The sequence below is a fragment of the Eublepharis macularius genome, chromosome 11, assembly GCF_028583425.1.
Source record: "Eublepharis macularius isolate TG4126 chromosome 11, MPM_Emac_v1.0, whole genome shotgun sequence".
In the NCBI taxonomy this organism is placed as follows: Eukaryota; Metazoa; Chordata; class Lepidosauria; order Squamata; family Eublepharidae; genus Eublepharis; species Eublepharis macularius.
In genome coordinates, this window is record NC_072800.1 from 45,997,398 (window position 1) to 46,018,681 (window position 21,284).

Below are 21,284 nucleotides of genomic sequence, written 5' to 3' on the forward strand. Positions count from 1 at the left end.
CAACTTAATTTTCAAGCAATCCATTTCTGATTTTAGATCTTTTAGAATATATTTATATAAAGTTACAGCTGGCTTTAAAAGACATGATAAAACTCTGAAAATATTTTGCATGTGTGTGGGGTGTATGTAACATTTTCACATGATGGGGAATGGCCTCCAAGAGACCTGGAAAATGATTGACAAAGGGTCTGCAAGCTCCTTTAAAGTTCTTTAAGCACTTTCAGGTGCACCCCATCTGGCCTGGTCTCAGCTCATTCTGAGCACTGGCCTCCTTGCTTTATCCCTTGCTGTCTAGAACCCCTACATGAAAAAAACAAAATATAAATCAACTAATTTAAACTTCGACCATCTTTTCTTAACTCTCTTGCATCATCTATTTGCAGGGGCAACTCGCTTTAAAAAAATGTCAGCTAAGCTTCCCTTGAGACAATCTGTCCTCCACCAAGCCTATTCTTCCCCACATTTACCTTTAAATCAAAGAATATTTATTCACTTAAGGTGATTCTTATTGATCATATAGGCTATTAGGGAAGTGGTTACATAAAAGACCTAATATGTATAAACACATGTGTGCATGTGGGTGGGTGTGTATGCATATGAACTCATACATATACACAATATTTAACAAATATGAATTACTGAAGATGCAACACACAAAAATCAAGAATTGCATAAAATTAGTGGTGCAAATTGAACCACTTTCCAAAGCAACATTCCTGTGAGCAGTAATGTTTTATCAAAAATAGTTCTTAACTTGTTCTCTTTGCTAATAATTCCTCTATACTGTAAATACCTTCCCTTCCCTTCCCTTATTTAAGGTAATAAAGAGCAATGCAGATTTCTTGTGCATAAACCTCCATAACTATTTTTCATATGGGGTTTTGTACATTTCATGGCATACTGACTTGAAGACCTTAAACTGTGTTAGGAATGTTAAGATAACCTCATTAAAATGTTATACACACAAAAATAATTATTGGACATAACAGTATCCTGTATGCAAATGTAAGACAATGCCCCCCCCCATTTCATGGCATACCTGGGAAATACCTTGTCTTGTGTTTGAGCAAATACTGTATGTTCTGAGTTTATTAGCACCAGCCAACATCATAAAGGTTACAAGAATGACTGCTCAAATTTTGTGATATGGGCAAGTGAGCTATTGAAGTATATGGTAAGCAGTAGGGAAAAATCACACAGAGGGCTGAGGATCTTTTACATCTGGAATAAAATCTATTAAACGTAAGTTTTGTTGCCCAAGGTCCTATCCTAAATAAGATGTATGCATTTTTTAAAAATTGTGAAAGCAAGATGGATTACTACCTTTGGAAACTAGTTGTAGATTTAAAAGTGGTGAATAGATGTTGTGGCACAGAATATTCTAAGTGTGTAAATATGACTATAATCTAGGGCAGTGGTCTTCAATGCATGAGTTTGGGGACCTTCAGGTGGATGACAGAACCCAACCTTATGGTTTGTGATGCTCTGAACAGCAGCCATTTTTTGCTGCTTTGGAAGGGTGTGTTGCTAATGTACATATAGACAGAATGATTGACTGAATACAGAGAGAGCAAGAGCTCCTTGTCTCCTTTCTTCTTTCCATGCACACTGACAGGAGCTGCAGGATGTTGAGGCAAGGTCATTCAGTGACTCAGTAGAGGAGAGGATTCTTTTTCTTTTCTTTTTTGAGCATAGGCACTTTCTGAGATCCTGGTTCCTCCTCTTCCAGTCACATGACTGATATACATCTTCCTGTCATATACTTGTGGCTTGGTTGGCCTTCTGCTGCCATCTGGGGATTAAGGGTGGATCTCGGGTCCTGAAAGGTTGAAGGCCACCAACAGAGACAGTGTATTCTGTTCCTGTATTGAACAAAGGTTAACATTGTGTTGGGGCCAGATAATCCAAGCCTGGTTTATAAAAGTGATGCAGTTTCAGACATGCTTCCCTCAGTAACTGTTGTGTGTGATACTCTTTATATAGTTACGGCCAAAATGTATAGTTCAAAGGCTAGTGGAAATTATAAAGCGAGAATTTTAAAAACCTAATCAAGAGTATGCTTCATGACAGGAACAAAGTGCACTATACATAGATTTTTATCAGTCAGACACTTAAAACTTCACTCCTTATTTTTAGACAATGCATCTGGTAACTAACTTTAGTCTGCTTTGAGGCACAATATTCCTCACACTGCACCCTTGATGTTCAGAATCGCTACTGTTGTGATAGCAGAAGCCACTGGTGTGGTGCCCGAGAGATTGGATCTGGAACTACTGCTGACCTGACTTCTTGTAATAATATACTTGAAATGCTGCACTTTTGCTCTTCCCCATATGCTTTAACACCACTATAAAAAAACTGTGCAATTATATAGCCCCCCTGGTGGGAGTGTATGCTGCTTTCTCGCATAGTCAGAAAGACAGACTAGTCAATGAGTGGGAAAAAATGATGAGGTAAAAGAAGAGTGTGAGAGAGGGAAACAGTGCAAACACAAAAAGAAAAATTCAAGGGGAGAAAGAAGAAAAGGAATTTAAAAAATCAGATGTCAAAAGGTAAAAATTTGGATTGCATTGGTAATGTTTTTATAACGAAGGACTGGAGCCTGTTCTGTTTTCCCCAACCAGATATTTAATCTACATGCAATTCTTTATTCCTTTTATTTTGTACAGATTGTAGCATAATTTAAATTTTGTTATTTGCAAATTGGACCTGTTATCCCTTAATTAAGTCTTCAATGTGGCTTCCTTTTATAGTCAAGGAGGTATCAAGTGAAACTTTTAGAAGAATCTGTATCCTAAATACTTGGTCTTTTATAATACATGGCAGCAAAGACAGAAAGGCTAATTACATTCAAATTATTATGCAGAATGAGAGTTTTTGTACAGTCCTAGTCATGGCATTACATGTACCCCAGTCCTGAATGCATTTACTTAGTAGTGCCACAGATATTACTGGAACTTGTGACTGACAGTGCAATCCTATGGAGAGTTACTCCAGTCTAAGCCCATTGACTTCAATGGGCTTAGACTGGTGTAACTCTCCATAGGATTGCACTGTGAATAATCACTCTTTGTATTGGATCCAACCAATTTTTCCACTGGGGAAAAAAGGAGGAAAAGTTTCCCTTTGACCACCAAAAAGGCTATGCTGGGAATTCTGGATCCTGCATTTGTATGTATTTTCCATATCAGAAACAGTCTTAAGAAATTTTGTTGCCTGAAGCAGAAAATCCAAATAGTGCTATCCTGCTGATAAAATAATAAATTAAATTAATGATTTTCAGAGTTATAGTGGTACTATAAAATGTGGTACTGAATAGTAGGATCAGCCCTGCTGTTTGAAGACACAATCTCCTTACACACTGATGTTTTTCTTTGCCTTTGTTTCCAAATGGGAGCTCTTGTTTTGTGAAGAGCCAGTTTGGGGACTCTAATCTGGAGAGACGGGTTTGATTCCCCACACCTCCGCTTGAAGCCAGCTGGGTGACGTTGGGCTAGTCACAGCTCTCTGGAGCTCTCGCAGCCCCACCCACCTCACAGGGTGTATGGTGTGGGGATAATAATGACATACTTTGTAAACCACTCTAAGTGGGCATTAAGTTGTCCTGAAGGGTGGTATATAAATCGAATGTTGTTGTTATTATTATTATTAGGAATCTATACTATGTTGTCCTTCAGTCATCTATTTTCTAGGTTTCTCTGTTCTTGGCATGCTTTTTCTCAAACCAGGTTTACTGTTATCTTTTTGAAATAATAAAGTCTAACTCCAAGCATACTAGCACACTGGCTGGATAGTAAGGAGCACATTTTAAAAGTCCTGCCCATATTGGCACCATTTCCCTCCCATTATCTCCTTTCAGCCTTCCCCTCTTTTTTATCAATTTAAAGAAAAATCTCAATAATCCCTCCAGTGGGGTGAGAGGGGGGAAATGTAGGGGTAATGGCTGATTGAGGGAAGTGCATAGAAAACTCTTGGATGCTCCATTGCTAATTCAAATGCCCCTATGCTTGCAGCAGAAAATAATGCAAAATGTAGAATTCTTGCTATGTACATGCAACCATAGAAGAAAGAAACTTGATGCCTATACTTTAGTATTCAAGCAGTTTGGTGGGGACTAGCAAGCATGGTGGGAAAGGCGGCACATGAAAACTTGTGTTTGAACTGTGTGAGTAGTCAAATGATAATTTCTTGTTTGCATTCTTAGGCCAAGACAAATAGAATTTGTGCCTTCTTGCTGATGGTAAAGATGGTAGACATATGACAGTTATCGCTGCTAGAAGTTTGTGTTTCTTCCCCTCCACACAGATGTTGAACTTTCTATAGGTTTTGTGTGAACATTGGTTCATTGGCTCATACTGGAGTTTACTCCCACTACAAACAGCTCTGGAAGACAAACAAGGATATCCCCATAAACTCTGGCAAATTGCATGTGTCTGTGCCTCTCAGTGGCAAGCACTCTTTTGTAGACTACCAGTAATTATTCTATCATCAATATGTATGTGTGAAGAAACTCGGAGAGAGAATAGGAGGGTGGTAAATTGGTAAAAACTGTAAAGCTGTCCCACAGATGGAAAAAAGTTTTACTTTTTTGACAAGACTACCTTGTGTACTGAGACAGTATTCTACCTGCAATCCTCCTGATACATATGGTTACTGTTTTGTGTGACCAGAGCAACCCATGTATTTTTAGTCTTTAGTAGAAACAAAAACATACCTGCAGCAAACCTGAAACTGGAAAATATGCACATTGCCATAATGTGAAACCCAGAACAGTAGTGAGCGAAGTCAAGAACAAAAAAAGTTAATGACTGAAAAGTAAATCGGCTATGAACGCAGCAAATCTGGGTAAGCCACAGGAAAGGAATGGTGCTCAATCTATGTTGGGGGGGGGAAGCTCTCCCAGACAGGCACAAAATATGTATTTTAAAGTACTTCTAGAAAACCTAAACAAAATATCTAAATGTCAGGCTTGATGTGATAACTAAATTACTTCAGCAGTAAGCAGGATTTGATTCCAGTGGCACCGTGGAGACCACCAACAAGCTCTTCGGGGTGTAAGCTTTGAGGACTCGGCTCCCTTCTTCAGCTGCGACAGAACGCGGAGAACAACCGAAGGGAACAAGCAGGGATGGGGGTGAAGAAACCAGCCGGGTCAAGTCCCTGAGAGTTCGGAGAATCCTGGAAGGGGGGGGGGGCAACCGGCCAAGTGGTCCCTCCCAACCGGTTCTTTGCTGATCTTCAGGGTGGCAAAGCGGTCTGCTCGCCGCCATCAGAAGTCTGCCCGAGAGAACTTGGTGGGGTTGACGTCCCTGGCGAGGCGCCCTGAGGAGAGGCGACAAGTGGCGTCGTCCCTCCCGGAGAAACCCCCGAGTGGGGCAGGGGCGGGGCCGGCCACGACCACGCGTGCCTCGGGCTAGTCCGACAGCTCTGGAGAGATTCCCCGGCAGCAAGCGGGTTCCCACCGCCCCATTTCGGGCGCCTGCGAGACCGAGAGGGGAGGAAGAGGAAGTGCGAGCGCTGGCGAGGAGCTGCGCCGGCCGCTCCCCACCGAGGCGAGGCGCCTCCCAGTCCCGCTCGCCTTGCCTCCTCCAGCAATCGCCGAAGCGCCGCCAAGTCCGCCGCTCATTTCTCGAAGGGGATCGCCGCCGCCGCCGCCGCCACCTCTTTTGCGAGGCGCAAACTTTCTCTGCGCTGCCATGAGCCGCGTCGGGAGCAGCTGCTGGGCTGCCTGCTCGCTGGGGCTCTGAGGGGGCGACGAAGAGGGAGCGCAGCAGCCCGGGAAGAAGGGCGCAGAGAAGCCGGCGCCTCGGTCAGGGGACCGCTATTGGAGGTAATCTGTCAGGTAGCGACCCGCTAGGCGCGGCTGGGCGGTGCTTCGCCGCTGGTTTTCTTTGCCTCCCCTCAAGCGCGGCGGTTTAGTGCCTCGCCAAACTTTACCGTTAGCCTGAAGAGAGGCAAGTGTGTGAGCGTCTGTCAGTCAGGCTTCGCCCTGTCCAGGTGCGAGGAGATTGGGACGGTGGGCTGGAGGAGGGCTGGCCACGCGGCGGGTGAAACTCTGGCTCCGCTGGGCAGCGTGGCCAAGGCTTTCGGGGGAGCCCAGAATCCCACCCTTTCGCGCTGCGAATCCGAAGCCAGAGCCCCGGCGTCCCCCTGGCGTGGAGGGAGGAACGAGGCGGTCGAGGTCGGCTGCCTGCGTCGGGGATCTGCGTTGACGTCTCCGCAGAGGGCTTCTTCCCTCGGGCAAGGAGAAACCCGTCGCCTGGGAGCTGCCTCTTCTGGTGATGGAGGTGGCTCTGAGGGGAGGGTGAGGGAAACGATGCTCGGCTGGGCTTCTGCCTTCCCCGTTTCCGAGAAACAGGCTTTGCAGAACCGCCATCCTGTAAGTATGAGCTGTAAGTGCAAGAGGCAGCAAGAGGACCTCTCTGGCTCGTCGCTGTTGTCCGCGTGTCTAGAATACGCACACAGTCCTACGAACACTTTCCCGGGAGTAAGGGCCACTGTGTAAGCCTGAGTAAGAGTCTAAGTAGACCTACTTAGGATTGCTTTGTGGTAAAGAGCCTGTGCTAAACAAACGGAGGGTAAATGTTGTCGTTTCCTTTAACAGTACAAATTTCCATCAGTACTATCACACCATGGATTTAAGTTTTAGTTTTGCTGACTTTTAAACTGCTGCTATTGGTGGCTTGCTGTAAAGATGATATACTTCTTGAATGGAAGAGTATGGTGTAGTTTTAGAATGACATTCAGGTTCAAATCCTCACTCTGCCATGGAGGCTATTGAGTGGCATGCCTGCCAGTCACGCATTTTCAGCCTAACCTACTCACAGGGTTGTTGTGAGGATACCATGGATAAGAGGAGAACAGCATAAGCTAAGCTGCTTTGGGTCTGGGGGCAGGGGGGAAGAATGGGGGATAAATGAAGTGAAACAAATAAATAAAATGGACAACTAGTACCGTGCATTCCTAAGGTTGCCAATCTCCATAGACTAAAGAGATCAGTTCCCATGGAGAAAATGGCTGCTTAGGACTCTATAAGCATTATACTCTACTGAACTGTTCCACCTGCAAAATATTCAGGAATTTCCCATCCCAGAACTGGCAGCCCTATGCATTCCTAAACTGAGTTACACCCAAGTCTGTTAAAATCAGTGGACTTAGATGGGGCAACTGTCAATGTCTGCACTGATAGCTGCTCTCTTTTTGTGTTGCCCCTGTGCAAGTCAGTAAAGTCCATGTTCTGTTTTGATGCTTTTTAGCAAGTGCCTGATTCAAAGGGTGCTAAAAGTACCATGTGTTACTAGATTAAATAAGACTAAACTGTAAGAAAAACAAATCTGAATGGTATAGATCAAAGACTGACATCTCTCAAGTCTAAATCCTGCTGAAATAGATGAATTTTATTCCAGATCCATAAAACAGGCACCAGCTTTCATGTACTCTTTTTTTTAAAAAACCTCTTTCCTTAGTTATTCTTAACTGGTTTTGTTTTCAGTTAAATATAAAAATAGGTTAGAGAGGCAGTATCTTTCTTGCCACCACACCTGTTGGAGGGATTTGGGTGTGCTAATTTGTTTTTAATGACACATGGTCAGGAAGAGTTTGTGTGTGTGAGAAATTTCTAAATGGTTGTAGAGCAGACATCTGTTTGACTTTTTTAAAAAAGGGGAACCCAGCAAAAAAATGTCTATTGAATGTCAAAAACAAAACTACTAAAAGACTAATGATGTTGTGGTGGGGCTGTACCATGTGCATTTGAATTTCAGCAAACCAGATAAGACACTGAGGCAATGATAGCATTTCTTGACATCTTGTTCATGCTAATATGGCTATTATTTTTTCAATGTCTTAAGAATACACTGCAGTCACTCTTCAATAGACATGTTGTTATGCATATTCATTTTAACTGCTACAAGAAGTTTCCTATGAGTAGCTACTTACCATCTATGAAAATGACTGATCACACTGGGTATTTAAGTAGATCATTACCAGACACAGTTTAAAGTGCTGGTGTTGAATGCTGAATGATCTGGGATCAGAATGCCTTAAGGATTGGGTTTTCCCAATCCTCTTCCCTGAGATATATGGTGGATAACCTTAAAACAGTGGATGTGTCTTAGTAGCAAAGTCATAGTGTACTCCTGAAGAGTTCATATGCTGGTTAAGTTTTCAATGGTCAAGCAACCTTTTCTGAGTGTATTTTGAATCTATAGAGTTAGACTTTTAAAAATAGTTATGATTCTTCCTGGTTTTAAGTTTTTTTTACTTGAATAGTTGCTTTTATCTTACCAACTTGGAGATGGATTTTATGCCTGATTTTTGTTTTGGCTGTTGTTTCTTAAAGCTATTACTATTCTAGTTCTGTTTTATAGGGCTTGCACAGTTTGTTTATTTATTTATTTTTTGTAAGCTATTCTTGGCGATCCTGTACAAGAGGAAAGCATGAAAGCTGTCTTATACTGATTTGATTTATACTGTTGGTCTATCGAGGTCAGTATTGTCTGCTCTGACTGTCAGATGTTCTCCAGGGTCTCAGGCAGAGGTCTCTCACATCAACTACAACTTAATTCTGTTAACTTTTGATTATGGGGATTGAACTTGGTACCATCTGCTTTAGATGCTCTACCACTGAGCCATACATTAGATTCTTAGAAGCACAGAGTACAGGTATATTTATGCAACTGTACTGTGTTATATACGAGAAGGACTGAATTGAGGAAGAAGTAAAAGAAGTTTCTGCTTAGACAGTGTTTTTCAACTTTTTGAGTGACATGGGTTCCATGTGTTTTGTGATATGTTCTTTCCTCTTGTTTACCCAGTAAGTGTAGCAGTTGATTACATGATAGAGTTTAATGCCCTTGTGGTTCTATTCATTTGAATTCTTCAATGGGTGGGTCTAAAAATTACCTCTTATGGAGAAGGAATGGCTGAGAAATCCCTGTCGCTTTTGTTGGGTGGTGATAATAATAATTTCATGATTATATTATTATCAGTGTGCTAGACACATTCCAGTGTACAAGAAGGTATACTGAAGCCCTTATAATGTTAAATTACAATATAAAAAGGTGGAGAATATGAGATCAATTTGGTTATATGGACTTAGTTTTGATACAGGACTGGGTCTAAAAGGTGCTTGTGCCAAGGGTTTTATGGAAAAGGTGGGGTGAGATTTGAATGAATTGGGAGAGATGGTATCATGCAGTTGTTCTGGGAGGCAGTTTCAGGCATGAGTAGCATTGCTGAGGTAGCAGAAGGCATATGGACAATGAGGATGCAGGAGAGAAAGTTGTGGGCTCATATGCAGTAAGAGATAAACAACTTGTGTCACTTGCATGATTGCAAGCAGAACGACTGGCAAGGGACTCATTTTGTTTTAAGCATCGCAGCAGTGCTGTCTGTGGTTGCATACTTTGTGTAAGCCAGTACTGGTTGATATTCTTGAAGGTTTCTCTGATGAATCAATGATGTTAATAAGGATCATTTTTTCCCAAACTGTGTTTTAATTTATTCCAAAATGAAGTCTTTATCATCTCATCATCCCATTTCTCCTTCTCAGGTAGTAGGACATATTTCATTAATGGAACTGTAGTGGTATTTGTTCATGAAATGTGACATTAAATGTGTAAATAGGAATGCTTTTGGATTCGTGTGAATGTCTGTCTGGAAACTGGAAATTATAGTGTTTTTCCTCCTAAGGCAGTGCACTCCAGCCCTCCCAGAACCGGGAGGTGGCCAGGCTCTTGATGCTTTCAGCAGCATCACATTCATCTGAGAAATTGAAACTGAATAGGACTCCCCTTTGAGTGCATGTATGATGCTCTTAGATTGGCCAGAGGGTTACTGTTAAGTGATGTAAGGCAACATTGATTCCTTCCTGGGAGTCAGCATGGAAACTCAACAGTACTCCCGATCCTGACTGGGGCAACAACAAATTGAACTAGCTCTTTCTGCAAGGCAGTGCTGAACAATCAAACCAGCTGAGTGAACTGATTAAAGAAATAAACTCTAAAAGAAATTGAGGCTTTCTAGTAGGATTTAATTATTCTGCCACTTGAAATCTTTACTCGAAAACCCTAATGGTCATTTTATCTAATTTAAATAGTTATCCCATTTGTGTTCTTCTTAAGTACATAGTATTTTTGTAATTTATATTAATAGAGGCTGCAATCTTGTACTTAGTTTTGGCTATTTATTTTCTTTTCAAGTTAGTGGGATTAAAACAGCCCAGTTGTGTGCAGGGATGCAGCCAGAATATTTCCCAATACATACTTTATTATAAGGGTACAAAAATGCTCTGTGTTCTATTCCTGTTTGATTGTATAACTGAAGTAGTGCTAAAACTTTTCATCTGTGTAAAATATACGTGCAAGATCTGGGTCGCTCTTATTTTCCCTTTTCCACGTAGTACTATAACAAGTGTCAGGGTTCTTTTATATGTATGTATGTATGTATGTATGTATGTATGTATGTGTATTAATGATACACAACCTCATTGGCCACAGCTGTGTGACTATATTTTCAGATATCTGCAAGAGTTATTTTAACATCTTCACTACAATTATTTCAAAGGCATCAAACTTGACCTCAAATTTTAAAATATCAGGAAAGGTTTTTAAAATTCCCCTGCCACTGCGCCGTCTAACATGGGGTAGGGAAAGGCAACTCACTTCCTACCTGTGTAAAACCATCACTACATACATAGTTTAAAGGACAGAGGAAGACGATATTGTAAAGCATTATGCAATTAGGAAAAAAATTGTTCTTTTTTGTTACTCAGCGATTGCAAATCACTTCAGAAAAGTTAATTAATCTATTTATTCAATATAGAACAATACTGCATCACCTCGTAGGAGTATATGGCAGTTCTTTGGAACTTTTATAGGAGAGACATTGGGTTAAATACACCATTGTAACTTTTTGCAAATGTTTGTGGCACTTAATTTATGAAGGGTCACAGAACTGCAGAGGCACAGTTCCATGCTGCTTTCCATTTAACTGCAGCCAAGTCTGCGCGGGTCAGTTTCACCAGTTCAGTTCCCATACAGAAACTCTTTTTCTGCACCAGATTTGTGGCCATGAGCAGTCATTCCAGCCACTATGCAACTTCTCCCTGGCTTTCTTGGGAGCACTTATACCCTGACTTTAAAAAAAATATATTGAATTTTAGAGAGGTGTGAACAGCCACATACAAGCCGATTCCATGCCTTTTGGCTTGACTTCAGGGAAAGTGAGGAGTTATGTCTCCGGTGCAGAAGGGGCTTCTGATCCATTTTTAGCTAGATGGTGTTGAAACATTGGCTGCATCACATTAGAGGTTTGTTGTGGTCTGTCTCTTCTTTCTCCATCTTTATCCCACATGTACCTTCTTGTATGCCTGTGAATAGATAAGGCTCAGGGCCGAACCCTACATGGTGCTAGGAGCTTCTTGTCCACAGCTCATATGCATCCTGTCTTTAAATAAGAGGCATGCAAGGCCCCGATTTGAATTGGAATTGTAAGGGGGGAGCTCAATCCTTTCTACCAGTTCTGTTTTCCTGAATCAGTCCCACAGACCTGTTTGCTCCTTTGAGCCAAATGTACAGGTAAAGCTGATTCAGACATGGAATTCTGTGCCTCATGTGTAATTTGACCATCAACATAGATGGGCTGCCACATAGGATGGCTGTTATTTTATAGTTCCCAGGAAGCTGAGTACTATAAATTATATTTTCTTATTTCTTTGCTCCTGAGGAAGAAGAGCCTCTAAAACGTTAATAGCCCAAAGTTGGAGCAAAGCATGCATATGGGACTGTCAGTGATTTGCTTTCTTGTAATATACAAGATGAGAAATTAAATCAAACCTGCACTAGAGCTTAGAAAGACACAGATGATGCAAACTTTAAGGAAAGTGTTGTGTAAGTTCTGCACTCTCATTCCTGTTTCTGATTCATTGTCTCAAAGTTCGTTCATATGTTACATCACTCATTCCTCATTTGCATTTAGCTGCTTGTGCTAGTTATGTATTTGTAGGTGACAACTAGGGATGTGCGTTTCGGGATTCAGGTTCAAGTTAAATACCTGAATTGGGCCCGATTTGTGTAGATTTGGAAACCCCGAATCTAGGCTTCCCGAAGCGATTTGGGTCACATTGGGAAGCTTCAGGGCCTTTTAAAAGGACTCCCTCCCACCACCTGACTTACCTGAGCTTTTCCATGGCAGAGGACGAGGCGGTGGCACAGGTGATGGAGGCGCTGGCTCTGGCCTTCCCTATCACCGAGCTGGCTGGTGCAGCAGCAGCAGCAGCGGTACGGGTGGCGGAGGCCCTGGCTCCGGCATTCCCAGCTGGCTGGCACGGTGGCAGAGGTGGCAGCAGCACACCCTCCCGCCACCCAGCTAGGCTTCCCTCCAGTCCTGAGAGGTAAGTGGGGTGGGATGGGGATAAGTGGGGGCTGGGGGGCTGGGACAAAGCTTCCCCCTCACTTTGGTATGCTCCAAATCTTTACGGAGCATACTGAAGTGATTTAAAGACCCAAATCCTGAAGTGGTTTGCTGCTTCAGGGTTCGAGTTATTCCAGAACAGTTTCCCGCTTTGGGTAAACCTGAAGTGGGAAACCTGAATTCTCCCTCTGAGGCGAAGGACATCTTGATGGGTGATTCCCACCCTCTAGTCAGGGAGGCAGGAACAAGTTTTCTACTGCCTGTCTTCCTAGTGGGAGTCACCTTTCAGTTTCATTCCTGCCTCAACAGGGAGAGCATCTTCATCCATGCGCTGCCTTGCCTTTCTTCCTTTCCTTCGCTTCTACCTTTCAGAACCTGATTCTTGCCTTGTTTACTCCTTTCTACTCCACCTCCTTGCTATTCTCTTTCTCCCGGCGCACCTGCGTAGAAGGCTTGCAGGGGAAGCTTTCTCCTTCCTTCTTTTGGCTGTGGCGGCCATTTCATGGCAAGACGGAATCATGGACCAGTAGAACATGCTCTTCCATCACAATAGGATTCCTCTCCAAAGGAGAGTTGGAAGCCCCCCTCACCGCTGCTTCCTGGCAACAAACCCAGAGACAGTGGGGCAAACCACGAGGAAGCTGCAGCTGCAGCCACTCATATCGCGAAGAGACCGGAAGCGCAAAAGGCGCTATTCCTCCCTGGGCAAAGGAAACACGGCAGCCATTTCTGGTCTTGCAAATGAGAGCAACATTGCCCACCAACTGGGAGGCGGCTATGGAGTGGATTTCTCCACATCCTTAAGCCAGTCTAATGGCATAAGACCCAGTGCGGGGCAGCCAAGCTGGTCTGAGATTCAACAATCATCTGTGCCTCCAGAGCCCATGGCAAACGAAGGAGGGCTACTCGTGAGTAATGCGATGGGATCAGGACTTGTGGTAGTACCTCAGGAATTCCTAAATGTCATTAGACAGATTATTATTATTTTTTTTAAAGCTATTTTATCTTACGTCAGAAAGCCACAGCAGCCATTTCTGGCCTTGCCAATGCTGGCAAACTTGCCAACAGACCAGGAGGTGGCTGTGCAGTAGTTTCCCACATCCAAAGCAATTAATAGGCGCAAGACCCAGTGAGAGCACCAAATAGCAATGGCCCCAGGGTCCAGTGCTGCTGATGGTCTACTTGCGAGTAAAGCACTTCAATGCTATTCCCAGATTTCCTAAACTTGATTACATAAAGTGGGACTGCCAATTTTTGTCAGAGTGCTGAGGGAAGAGAGAGGCCTCCCTCTGGTCCTTCCTCCAGGCCTTCCACCCCCCCCCCAAACAGGGAACTGTGGAAGAGGCCATTTCTTACAAAGGGAATCCTAGCAGGCCCTCTGAGGCAGCTAGAAAGGAAACCTGTACCAGAAAAAGAAAGGGAAAGTGAAACTTATGCAGAGAGTGAAGTTTCCCCCCCCCCCCTTGTTGGTTCCATATATGCCTACACACCCTTTTTTCCTCCAGGGAATGGGGCCTGCTCTCCCCAGGGTTCTCAGTCTCTCTTAATCAACACAGAGTAACTTTGTTCTGTAGAAACAAAGAAAAGAGCACAAGGCCTAGCAGGCCTTCAGCCAGCTAATGCAGACATGAGTAAACCCTGGACTGGAGTGAAACTTCTCCAGTTTTTTGTATCCTGGGACCAACAGAAAACATGAAACAGACTCCACAGCATTACAATTGCCTGTGCTGAGAGAGTTCTTGCTGCAATTGTGTTCATCCTGTCTCTGGCATCTTCCTGTATGACACCATTTTTAACAAAAGACAGTTTGGTGTTATGGCTGGAGTGTTGAGCTGGGATCTAGGAGATCCAGATTCTCATGCCATTCTCCTTGGGAGACCTGCCTGTGGCCTTGGGCCTGTGGCATTCTCTAGGCCTGGTTTGCCTTTGGGTTTCTTGTGTGGCTAGAATGGAAAAATATGAAATGTTGTATACACCTTGGAGCCCCCACTGGGCCTGAAAGCTGGGATTAGATAAACACAACCATCTTTATACTCAGAAAGGTGCCCCGGGGCAAGAAGTCCTTGATGAACAAACTTTCATTGAATTGGCTACTGGCAGGGCCTTTGCTGTAACCCTTAGCAAATATATTCTTAGTTCCACTGGTCATTATTATTGTTGTTGACGATCTACAGATTAAATCGCACCTCATCTCTTATTTCACTCTCTGTAGACAGCAAACGCTATAAACTGTTTTTCACTGGTGCACATCCCTAGTGACCATGTAACATTGGAGAATGGAACTAGCAGGAGTTCACAAATCAGCTTTTATGAGTGGGAATGCCACCCCATAGAATCTGATCTGTGAGTTTGTTCATTTATTACACTGTTCATGCCAGTAGCTGAGCACGAGATGTACAGTGTACGAGCAGGGGCAGCGCAAGGGGTTTTGGCGCTCGCAGCCGGCTGGCCAGGGCCCCCCCTCGTGGGCGCAAGCGTGCGCGCACCGGACTGCGTGATGACATGTGTGACATCATCATGGGAGTGCGTGCGCGTGCGCCGCCACCGGCCCAATTGCTGCAGCAGGCAGCTGTGAGAGGTGGGGGTGGCCTCCGAGCTCTCCCGCTCGGTTGCCTGCACTGCCGCAGATGCCTGCCCACGGTGGCTGCGCCCGGCCGAGGGCGTGTGCTGGTGGCGGTGGCGGCGCGGGGCAGGAGGGATAGGAGGCTGCAGCTCTGTGGTGCGTGCTCCCGTCCCCCACGCCTCCTCCGGCGCTCCCTCTGGCACCCCGTGCCTGAGGCCACCGCCTACCTGGCCTCAATGGGCGCGCCGGCCCTGCGTACAAGAAAGTTGGCAGAAATAATGTATTCACTATTTCACATGGCCAAACTTCATGTTCAGGTTTTTAACAAATTGGGTCTGGGTTCCCTACAGCCACATAGCAGTTGCAGGGAAATAGCTTTTAATAAATAACGGAGATCCCATGCTGTCATGGTGGGAGGAAGGGCCTCTGCCTCCCTCCAAGCCATTTTCCCATGTGAGAATAGCACTGGGAGGTGTTATATCCCTGTTTTTGCTGATCCACGTGGAATATTCTGGGCATGCAGAGCAGCATAAATGGGGAAATAACTCCAGCCATCACTGTTTTTGTACTGGAGGCCTTCCTCCCCCAGTGGCAGTGTTCCAAGCCCATTTGGGCTCTCCTTTATTTTTTAAAAGCCATCCCCTTCTTTGCTGAGTGGCTGCAGGGAACTCAAGTTGGGTCCAGTGAACCCAGGCCCAGCTTGTTAAAAGCCCAAATGTGTAGTTTGGCCCTCAGTTATATAGTCAAGGGGTGAAGTGATTTGGATGTGGGAAAATCGCAGGAGAATAACCTCTCAACACTCAGGCTATTGTTCCCAGCAGATTCACATGAGGAATTCATGTAAGCATTTGTCCTCCTTGGTCAGTATTAGTCTATCACATCATCTTTTCATGACTTTTTAAATTAACCTACACTGTAAGTTTTAATACAATATGCATGGAAATCCAGCAGCTGGAGGGCTGGGCAACTGTTGCTGGTTGGGAGTTAAGTATAGACAGCTAGTAGTATTTTTAAGCATTCTTGGCTGGCAGATGACTGGCTGATGCTTTGACTTTCAACAGAGTATCTTATTTCAGTCCTTTTTGAATGAGTCTGGAAATAGCACAAAACAGTCCAACTTGTGAAGTTTACCTATGCAAGCATATTTTTGTACTTCAGTGGTAATTTAAATATTATAACACTTTGTCTTATAATGTCATATAGTGTACTCTGGAGAAAAGGCTGAAAAAGAAGGTTCAGAACAAGGGAGAGCCGGAGGCTCGAGGAAGCGCACCAAAAAAGCAATAGACACCAATTTTATGAACTGTGCGAGTTATATTATTAGTGAGGAAGCAAGTGCTATGTATGTTATAAACATAAAATATCGGATAAGTTCGCACAAGTAAGTTCAAAGAAGACGGTTCCAACATAAGATTACGCTCCTCGATGGTTGCAAAACGTCAAGATGTTGACGAAAAATAATAGCAGCGTCGTCAGCGGTTTCCAAGATCGACAAGTTAATAAATTAAGCTCCAAAGTCAACAATATAGGCAACGAGCCGTGCCAGCCTCGATTCTTCACTCGTTTCAGAGAGTTTCTCTTTCTTCAGGCCAGTTATGTCTAAAAATAAACCGCAATGCAATAAGCTGCAAACCCCCATTGCAAAACATAAATATTTTACATAAATATTTTTCACGATAAACAACTCACAATAAATATCCATCAAATTCAAACGTCCAATTTCTGTCCATAGAGAAGCATCATCCCGTGCCTTGGAAGGGAGGAGTAACTTCCCTCTCCCAATTATATATAATGACCAATAAATTTCATTGGTCAATTAAAGGCACCACTCATTTCAAAAAAGCCCTTTATAGTAACATTGTTTAGGGACTATACAAAACCATAATTATAAACCCTTATTGAGTACTTACACTGATTACAAATACAGTACAATTCAATTTGCAGTACATAGACAAATACTTAGGGGGGGAAATAAATATACAAATAAATAGATAAATAGCAATTATATAAATAGTAATAAATAGCAATTATATAAATAGTTACAAATTTTAAAATAGTTCATGCTATTTAAACACATCTAATTTGATTTAGAATCTATAAATAATTTATTTAAAAACCCCATAAAAGCATTGTCCTCCCTGTAAGGGGTGTTGTACAGGGCTCAAAGTATATTTTACCCTAGGGTATAAATATGACCAATCCTGCAAGGGTCTTTAGTCTAATTTCATAAAAAAGAGGAATAATCCAATTCATTATTAAGACCACGAGGACACATGGTTTGAAGGCGGAAAATCCATCGTGCCTCTGCCTGTAGTAAAAAACGGTTTGCATAGCCCGGCTTGTCTATTATTTCCAAGACCGAAAAGTTTAATTCCTTCTCATTTTTATGATAGACCCCAAAGTGCTGTGTAACAGGAGCCTCTTGATTGCCAGTTCTAATTTTTGAAAGGTGCTCCTGAATTCTGAGTCGGAGTGGCCGCGATGTGCAGCCCACATATAGCAAATTGAACTATTTCAATGATGCTTCTCTATGGACAGAAATTGGACGTTTGAATTTGATGGATATTTATTGTGAGTTGTTTATCCTGAAAAATATTTATGTAAAATATTTATGTATTGCAATGGGGGTTTGCAGCTCATTGCATTGCGGTTTATTTTTAGACATAACTGGCCTGAAGAAAGAGAAACTCTCTGAAACGAGTGAAGAATCGAGGCTGGCACGGCTCGTTGCCTATATTGTTGACTTTGGAGCTTAATTTATTAACTTGTCGATCTTGGAAACCGCTGACGACGCTGCTATTATTTTTCGTCAACATCTTGACGTTTTGCAACCATCGAGGAGCGTAATCTTATGTTGGAACCGTCTTCTTTGAACTTACTTGTGCGAACTTATCCGATATTTTATGTTTATAACATATATAGCACTTGCTTCCTCACTAATAATATAACTCGCACGGTTCATAAAATTGGTGTCTATTGCTTTTTTGGTGCGCTTCCTCGAGCCTCCGGCTCTGTTCTGTTGCTTGTTAGAGGAAGCCTTTCCTGTTTTTTGCGGTCTGAAAAAGAAGGTTGACAGATGCTGTCTGTGGATAAACAATGCATCTTGCTGAGTTATTGGAGAAGGCTGTTGTCTTGTTTGGAGTAGTGTGAGTATAGTGCTGCTGTGTCACACAATAAACAACTTGCCTGAGCCAAGTATTCTGGATTCTTTGAAGTTTGAGACCTACTATCTCTTTGTACAACTCTTGCCCCTTTTAGTTGCTTAAATCTGCAAGTAGTGGCAGTGTCTGGTGGACTGGGTCCAGGAGACAGTAAATGCCACCCTGAGAGAGGAGTTGGTATCTCCTGTCTTGAAGCAGACATTGGTGTATCTACTTCTAAAGAACCCAGGAGACTTGAATAAATGCCATCTGGGCCCAAACGTTCCATTCTTTTAAAAAAAAACTAATCAAAAATTGTTATAAACCTATAACTTTTTGTACATTTTAATTTACTTGATGCATAGGATTTGACATCATATCTTAATTGTTTTCTCTTGTTGTTTTCCTGATTAAGTATTTTAATATTGACTGATGGAGTGTATTTGCTGGTTGTATGTCATTTTTTGTAATAAACTCAATAAATGGCTGCCGTTTCTCATAAAACCTTATTGTCTTCGTATTTTCAATCTATCATTGGAGTCCTTCTGTAATCTTTTCTATGATAAGGTGATCCCAGATTTTCATGAACCATTCGTTAATAGATGGTATTGCTTTTGTGTTCCACTTTGCTGTAATTCCTGTTTTTGCTGCTACAAGGAGGCTAGAGATAAGTTCCTGTCTTATTGAAGGAATATTTGTATCTTGCAATAAATCAAGAAAAATTATTTTTGGTTATAATGGTATTTTGTAATTAGTTATTTCATATATATATTCTAGGACTTCCTTCCAATTTGTGGCTATTTTTTTGCACTTCCACCAGCAGTGAACGTATGTGCCAGTTTCCCCACATTCCCTCCAGCAAAGCAGAGAATACTTATTTGTTATTTTTGTTAATTTTTTCAGAGTGCAATATCAATTGGTTATGATTTTTAAAGTCTGTAATTTAGTGTTTATTATTGGTGAGTTAAATATTTTTTATGCCCAAATCTTTGTCCACTGTTCTGGTGTGATTGTTAGTTCCCATTCTTATTTCCATTTAGATAAATACAAGTGGTTCTTTGTTTTTCCTGCTTGCAAGAGGATGTTATATAGCTTGGATAAGAGTCCTTTCTGTTTATACTCTGGTTGGTCTAAACAATTTTCCAATTCTGTCTTGGGTTTCTTAAGAATGTCTATTATATGAATTTGTGATGCCACATGATTAATTTGAAGATACGAAAATCAGGGTATATATTTGGTTGATTTCTTTTCCCGTTCTGCTTTTGTTAATATTCTTTTCTTTGATGATAAATAAATCAGACACATTAAATTAGTTTGTTTCCAAAAATTGCTTAATTGCTGTGTTTTACCTGGAGGAAACCAATCTTGCTTTGTAAATGTTGAATATCAAGATATTCTAGGAAATAGTTTTTTTCTAGGAATATCACATGATTTTAAAATATCCAGTAAAAAAATGTTTTGTTTTATTTTTGGTAGTTGATTTCTTTTTTTGTTCCATATTACTTCCTGGATGATGTAATGGATTTACAGTCCATTAATGGATCCAGTCAAGTTTTTTTCCTGTCTGTAGCATCTGTAAAATATTAACTAGTTGAGCTGCAATTGCATATGTTTTAAGATCCGGGTGACTGAAGCTCTCCTTGCAAACTTTTCAATCTTAGGGTATTGAATGAGATTCTTGGTTTCTTACTTTTCCATAGGAATTTGTTAAGCATAGCTTACCACTGTTTTGTAATTGTTAACGGTGTTATTGGGATTCCCCGATAAAGAAATATTATTTTGGGAAGTATGAAAGATTTTATAATATGAAATCTCTTTGTCCAAGTATATTGCTGTTTATTTTTTTGTGATAATTCTTGTTTGGTTTCTTTAATTTTTTTTAAGTGATTGTACTTCATTAGTTGGTTTCTCTCTGCTGGAATGTCAATACCAAGGTGTGGTAAATAATGATCTTCCAAATGGTATTTCAACTTATTTAGTAATTGAGTTTTTGTTTGTATTGAGATACTTAAAGGCAATATATTTGATTTGGATGAATTAATTGTTAATCCAGTTACTTGTGCAAATGAGTGTAGTATCTCTTGTAGCTGATTTAAGGAGTTTTCTGGATCGGTGATGAATATTAGCATATCATCTGCAAACAAGTTTAATTTGTAAGCTTTTGATGCTATTTTCACTCCTTGTACTTGCTCATTTTGTCGGATTGAATTTGCAAGTGGTTCCAATGCTACTGCAAAAAGTATGGATGATAAAGGGCATCCCTGTCTTGTTCCCCTTGAGAGTGGAAATGTTTCTGATAGCATTCCGTTTATTTTTATTTGTGCTGTAGCTTGCATATAAATTGTCTTCATTGAGTTTATAAAGTTGATTCCAAAGCCCATAGTTCCAATTGATTCTAGAGAATCGAAGGCCTTTTCTATATTGAGTGACAACAGTAGTGTTTCAGTATCTTGATGTTTACTAGCTGATATTATATTGAATGTTTTAAATATATTTTCTGTGAGATCTCTTTCCGGTATAAAACCTGTCTGGTCTTGATGTATATATTCCTTAATGAATGAATTTATTCTTTTTGCCATGATTGAGGTGTAGATCTTGTAATCTTGATTTAGTAACAAAATCGGTCGATATGAAGGTGGATCTTTTGGATTTCTTCCTTGTTTGTGTATGACTATAATCAATGCTGCTTTCCATGTCGAGGGTTATTGTCCAGAATTTAAGAGTGTGTTACATGTGTCAGTTAGTGGATAAGTGATACTATTGATGAATTTTTATAAAATTCTGGTGGGTAACCATCTGGTCCGGCTGCTTCAAATTTTTTTCAAATTTTGAATAGTTTCTCGTACTTCTTGTATTGTGATTGGGTTGTCAAGAGTCTGTCTGTGAGCATCTGTGAGTTTCTTTTTTTTTTTTGAAAATTTTTTTATTGGGTTAGAATCCATTATTTTTACATTTACATTCAATTTTCCCCAATTTTCCATTTCTAACCCCCTCCCTTTCCCCCCCTTTTGTTGACTTCCAACAGCTTTCCGACCCTTTGTCCCCTTTCCCTTACTTCTATTAAATTCCTCTATCTAAAACAAATATATATTCTCCATTATTCTAAGCAGTACATCCTTAACTATTTTTAACATTGTATACCCAAACTGTAAGTCTTTGTTTCCATC

The 21,284-nt window shown here is 41.6% G+C and overlaps 1 protein-coding gene across 1 annotated transcript in view; it reads left to right on the forward strand.

The window, feature by feature from the left end:
- Positions 1–5,604: 5,604 nt before the first annotated feature.
- RFTN1 (raftlin, lipid raft linker 1) overlaps positions 5,605–21,284 on the forward strand; it is a 202,791-nt gene continuing 187,111 nt past the window's right edge. The window contains exon 1 of the mRNA XM_054991528.1: positions 5,605–5,830. The gene's annotated coding sequence lies outside the window, so the exon portion shown is untranslated. The remainder of the gene's footprint in view (positions 5,831–21,284) is intronic.